This window comes from Tachysurus fulvidraco, chromosome 16, assembly GCF_022655615.1.
Source record: "Tachysurus fulvidraco isolate hzauxx_2018 chromosome 16, HZAU_PFXX_2.0, whole genome shotgun sequence".
NCBI lineage: Eukaryota > Metazoa > Chordata > Actinopteri > Siluriformes > Bagridae > Tachysurus > Tachysurus fulvidraco.
The window spans coordinates 16,362,244-16,368,365 of record NC_062533.1 but is presented as its reverse complement, the minus strand read 5'-3'; the positions used below and the strand labels follow the sequence as shown (position 1 = coordinate 16,368,365).

At 38.7% G+C, this 6,122-nt stretch overlaps 1 protein-coding gene across 1 annotated transcript in view; it reads right to left on the bottom strand.

The window, feature by feature from the left end:
* si:ch211-140l13.3 (centromere protein J) overlaps window positions 1-5,080 on the bottom strand; it is a 38,411-nt gene extending 33,331 nt beyond the window's left edge. The window contains exon 1 of the mRNA XM_047801995.1: window positions 4,808-5,080. The gene's annotated coding sequence lies outside the window, so the exon portion shown is untranslated. The remainder of the gene's footprint in view (window positions 1-4,807) is intronic.
* Window positions 5,081-6,122: the final 1,042 nt, after the last annotated feature.

Sequence of the window (6,122 nt, the reverse complement as noted above, 5' to 3'; positions counted from 1 at the left end):
ATGAAAAGATGATGTTTAATAAAATTGAAAAAATAAAATAAAAATGTTTAAAATTAAGCAGGAAAGGAAGGGCAGATGTTTCATAAAAGATTGAGAGGAAAATGAAAAGAAGAAAAAAAACAGGCTATTTTACAAAAAAGGAAACAAAAAGAAAAATAATGTTATTTAAAGGAAAAATGCTTGAAAGCAATAAGACATGAGGTTTAGAAAAGATAACTGAATAAATGAATGAAATAAATCTGTAATAACTTTTTCAAATGTAAGCATTTTAAGTTATGACATTTTCTTCTAAAATGAATAAGAAAAACTCTTCTTTTAATAAAATTGCTGACATTTCTGCTACAAATGATTTTAACTCTTATGCTAAGCATGACAAGGCAGATCGGACGAGAGACGGTATTTACACAGCACTAATAAAACCCCTGGAACTTTGACTGTGGGTCTGGATTTACCGTAACTGAGGTTTAACTTAAATTTTTTAACAGAAAAACAGTCGGTTTACTCCGTTAAAGCATAAAAAGTGTTAAAAAGCTTATGAGGCAATAACAAAAACAATAACAGTCATTTTTCTAAACAACTTAAATGGTTACATATGTAAAGGTATTATTACTATCAGCATGTTGAAATCCCAAAATCCTAAAAACAAACTGCCCCCACACCCCATAACCAGTCCGGCTCTCCTGTCTATTCTACTTTCAGATGTTTGCCCCTTGGACAATAAGCTGGACTACGTCTGACTTAAATGCACTACAAGGCCAGAGTTTAGAGACGTGGCTCAAAGACAGAGTTCCGGAGCACCTCGTTTTGTGCCGACAGATATGCAGCTCTGTGTGGTAAGACTTGTGGTGGTGGTGGTGTGTGTTTACATCAACATGGAATGGCGCAAGAACTCTGTGCGTGAGTTTGTGACTGTTAGATGTAGGCCATTTTATTTACCACGGGAATTCACCGCGGTTTTCATGGTCGGAGTGTACAATCCACCAAGCGCTAATGCTAAAGAGGCTCTATGTGAACTCTATGGGGCTATTAGCGATCTGCAGAATGTTCACACTGACAGACTGTTTATCATCGCCCGAGATTTCAAGTCAATTCAAGAAGCTTTTATTGTCATCCAGTCATGCGAATCTCAAATCATTGCTCCTGAAATTCCATCAGTATGTGGACTTGGCAACAAGAGGGGAAAACTCGCTGGATTTTGTTTACTCAAGTATTCCCGGTGCGTACCGTGCGGAGTCCCGCCCCCACCTCGGCTACTCAGACCACATCCTGACTACGTTCTACAGAGGGACCATTGAGAGCATTCTGAGCAGCTGCATCACAGTCTGGTTTGGGAACTGCACCATCTCGGATCGCAAGACCCAAAGCCAACAGCATTGTGGACCCCACACACACCCCTCACACACCCCTCACACACACTCTTCACCCCACACACCCCTCACACACACTCTTCACCCCACACACCCCTCACACACACTCTTCACCCCACACACACCCCTCACACACACTCTTCACCCCACACACCCCTCACACACACTCTTCACCCCACACACCCCTCACACATACTCTTCACCCCACACACCCCTCACACACATTCTTCACCCCACACACCCCTCACACACACTCTTCACCCCACACACCCTCACAGGCACTTCTTCACCCCCACACCCCTCACACACACTCTTCACCCCACACACACCCTTCACCCCACACACCCCTCACACACACTCTTCACCCCACACACACCCCCTCATCACACACGCTTCACCCCACAACACCCTCACACACCCTCTTCACCCCACACCCCTCACACACACTCTTCACCCCACACACCCCTCACACACACACACTCTTCACCCCACACACCCCTCACACACACTCTTCACCCCACACACCCCACACACACACACTTCACCCCACACACCCCACACACACACACTCTTCACCCCACACACCCCTCACACCCACTCTTCACCCCACACAACCCTCACACACACTCTTCACCCAACACACCCCTCACACACACTCTTCACCCCACACACCCCTCACACACACTCTTCACCCCACACACCCCTCACACACACTCTTCACCCCACACACCCCTCACACACACTCTTCACCCCACACACCCCTCACACACACTCTTCACCCCACACACACACTCTTCACCCTCCTGCCTTTTGGAAAAAGGTACCAAAGCATTCGTGCCTCACGACCAGACTGTGTAACAGTTTCTTTTCATAAGCAACAGCCTCCTCAATAACTGAACTGAACTGTACTGAGCACAACACACACACACACACACACACACACACACACACACACACACACACACACACACACACACACACACACAAACACACAGTGAACGTACAGTAAATAATGTTTAACTTGAAATCTTGCCAGTGAATGAGGACATCGCAGCTCTGGGCCTTTGAAAACAAGCATCTCTTCTCACGAGTTTCTAGTTTTTTTTTTACTTTAGTTTATGACAAAAATTGCTAACATTTCTGGTACATATGATTTTAACTCTTATGCTAACCATGACTAGGCAGATCGGACGAGAGACGGTATTTACACAGCACTAAAAAAACACCTGGAACTTAGACTGTGGGTCTGGATTTACTGTAACTGAAGACCCACAGCACTAATAATACACCTGGAACATTTACTGTAACTGAGGTTTAACTTGAATTCTGAGTCAGTTTACTCAGTTTATGCACACAGTTATGAGGCAACAACAAAAACAACAACAGTCATTTTTTTTCTGAAAAACTTAAATGGTTATTTATAAATGAATAAACACCAGAGAATCCGGTCCCAGGAGTGGCTGAGTCGCGTCTCTCGTCTTCTGATAAGATGCCATAAAAACAGCTCTTTAGGAAACAACACTAACGTCTGTGGTCCTACATCCTGCAGGTAAGTGTTAATGAGCAGAAGTGAGATTTTATATGCAGTAAAAGTGTCATTCTAGATCAACTACCTTTACCAGTTCAGCTTCTGAAACTATCCTGTGATGCATTTAGTTTATTTTCTATAACAGCAGCTCTGACACGAGTGCAGCAGCAAATCACTGCTTTATATTAATATAAGCTAATGTTCTAGCTAATAATCGTTTCTATAGCAACAGATTGGTGGCATGTAATCAAATCCATGTATTATATAATACGAACAAAATTATTTATTATTTTGATATTTGCTGGAAGGTGAAATGGTAAACGTACGATGTGGTTTTTGGTCTTTTCTTTTTTCTCATTTGATCAATAAAAAAGTTCATCAATAAAACGAAATTAACTGCTACGGTTCTCCAGGTCCTAGGATGGCCATAGAGTTAGAATAAAGTTAGCACGGAATTAGCATTAGCAAGAACTGTCGAGACGTTCTTTCACAACTTTCATGTGGCTGATTATTTAGCAAATTTTGAGCATTTAATATTATCATTATTTAGATGTTGTTTTTTTGCACAGCATCAGGAATGAAACATTATTAAGATAATGAGCTAAAGAAGGCTACATGCTACTTCATATAGGCTACATGATGTCTGTGCTGTAAAAGTTTATTGCATTTCATTTATCCAGATCAACTTCTGAATATCCCTTATTTCTTTGTGCTTAACCAAGAGGGTCCTCAACTTTTAATCTGTTAATGTACCAACAATTTGTAAAACTAAGATAGTGATATATAGGTTAAAGCATTTTGCTTGATTAATGTTGTCTCAAACACACATATCTTGGATATTCATAGTCTGATGTTTCACACTGTACACATGTAAACCACGGGGTATAGTTATTATTTGCACATTTGCTGTTACTTGATTAGATAAATTCAGCACACAGCATTTAATAACAGCTTGGTTGTTGAAACAGGTGATTGCTGATATACAACCAATTGTTCAGCATCACACATTCTCATGATGTTAAGCTCAGGGCTCTCAAGTGTCAAACTGGGGGCCCTGAGATGGTGCCAGGGGGCCCCGGTTCACTGACAACACTTGCTCAGAACAAGTAGTCTAGGCCAGTGGTTCTCAAACTGGGGGCACTGAGATGGTGCCAGGGGGCACCGGCTTTATGACATTTTATAAAATAAAGAATTTATCAAATTCTGTTTAATTAAATCTCAGAAATTAAATCTCATTTTATATTTATACTTAATCTCATTTTATATTTATATTTAATCTCATTTTATATTTATACTTTTTTTTATGACTGGTGTTGTTTATTGTAAGTGCTTGTTGCCTTTTTGGACCCCTTTATCATTAGTAATGTTGTTCCCATATAAAACAGTTCAGCACAAGCCCAGACATTTTTTAGAGTCATGATTAAGGACAATGTCCTGTCCAGAGACAAACTGTTTTGTGTTGAGGTTTTGTTCAAACCGACCATCGAAAATACCCTCTCTAATGAATATGTTTTTTTAATTGGTTGTTGCGTTAAATCTTACCCAGATACAATAGTGCTATTTTCTGATTGGCTATTGTGTAGCCTCTTTTTTTATTGGCTGATAAGTGTCAGGCTCGACTAAGAACTGATTGATTCCTGCCCGGTTCCATAGAGACAGCGGTGCGGACTGTCTTATTAAATATATGATAAATAGTCAAAGTTTTTCTGCGTGAGAAATACAATGTGTAGCAGGAGAGCGTGACAAAAGACCGAAATGCGTGACTGTCACTCTCAGTGTGTGACACTTAGCCCTGAAGTTTATATGACTATAAAACTACAACATACACATACAGTACATACAGCACACACACACACACACACACACACACACACACACACACACACACACACACACACACACACACACCTACCCTCTCTGCTTTCTTTAATGAAGAGTGAATTAGAGAAATGTTTTTCTCCTTCTCCGTCTCTGTGTCTCGACTGGGACGCTGACGGTGTTCAGTAGTTATAGTAACTGTAAACACTAGATGTTGAGGACGCTGAGGCGTTATAAACACTGCTTCCTTACTCACACATTACTCAACTATCCTGTTCTTTTATCCGCCTTCTAACAAAGACACTAACAAGGAGCTCAAAACTTACACAAAACAAATGACATTCACTTACCTGTCAAAAGTTTGAACACTTTTTTTTTACTTTATTTAAGCCTTAGTATTTTGTTTTCATGTTTTTCCCATAAATGTTGTTTTTTTTGTTTTGTTTAATTTACAAGGAAAGTATTTAAAACATGTTTATTTATTTTTACATGTGGAGAACATTGTTACATTTTTTTCCTCAATTTTCAATTTTTATTTTTTTCCCCAAAATTAAATTCTTTTCACACATCCGTTCTTCACTTTTTCAAATTATTTTTCAAATGATTAATTTATTTTATGCAATTAATTAATTTCAATTATCACGTGCAGTTTATTTGTTTGGACGTCTGAGGCAGATGTTTTTATTAAGTATGTGTGATTTTCAATACATTTTATTTCTTATATATTTCTATAAAATATTTTCACACGAGTTAGCTTTTTTATTTTCATGCTACATTTTGACATCTAGGGCAGATAATGATCTTATTCCCCTATTCATTCTCCACCTACCCCAACTCCTGCCCTGACTCCCCCATTTAGTTTTTCTGACATAAATGATCGATTTTCACATTTTTTAAACATGAATTTACTTTCACCTGATTAATACTTCAAATTTTCAACCTGTGACTTAGATTTTCTTTTCACATTGTTTTTTTTTTCACGTTTGATTTTATCACATACAGTGGATATGAAAAAGTCTACACACCCCTGATAAAATGCTAGGTTTCTGTAAGGTAAAAAAATGTTTTCCATCATTAACATGACCTACAAGTTGTACAACCTAATTTAAAAAAACAAACTGAATTTATTAAAAACTAAAATAATGTGGTTGTGGCACACATACTAATAAATGTATCTGTGTACAAACTAAGGCAATAAATTCAACATTCAAACTCAGGTTAAATAGGAATCAGTACACACGTGCCATCATTTACCATCATGGGCTTAAATCCCATCCGAGGGTTGTCCCCCCAAAAAAAATATTTAAAAAATATCGCTATTGTGAAAATATACAATGTATGTATACCTAAATATGTATGTATACCTATATGTATGTATACCTAAAGAATTGTGTAAGTAGGGAAAAAAA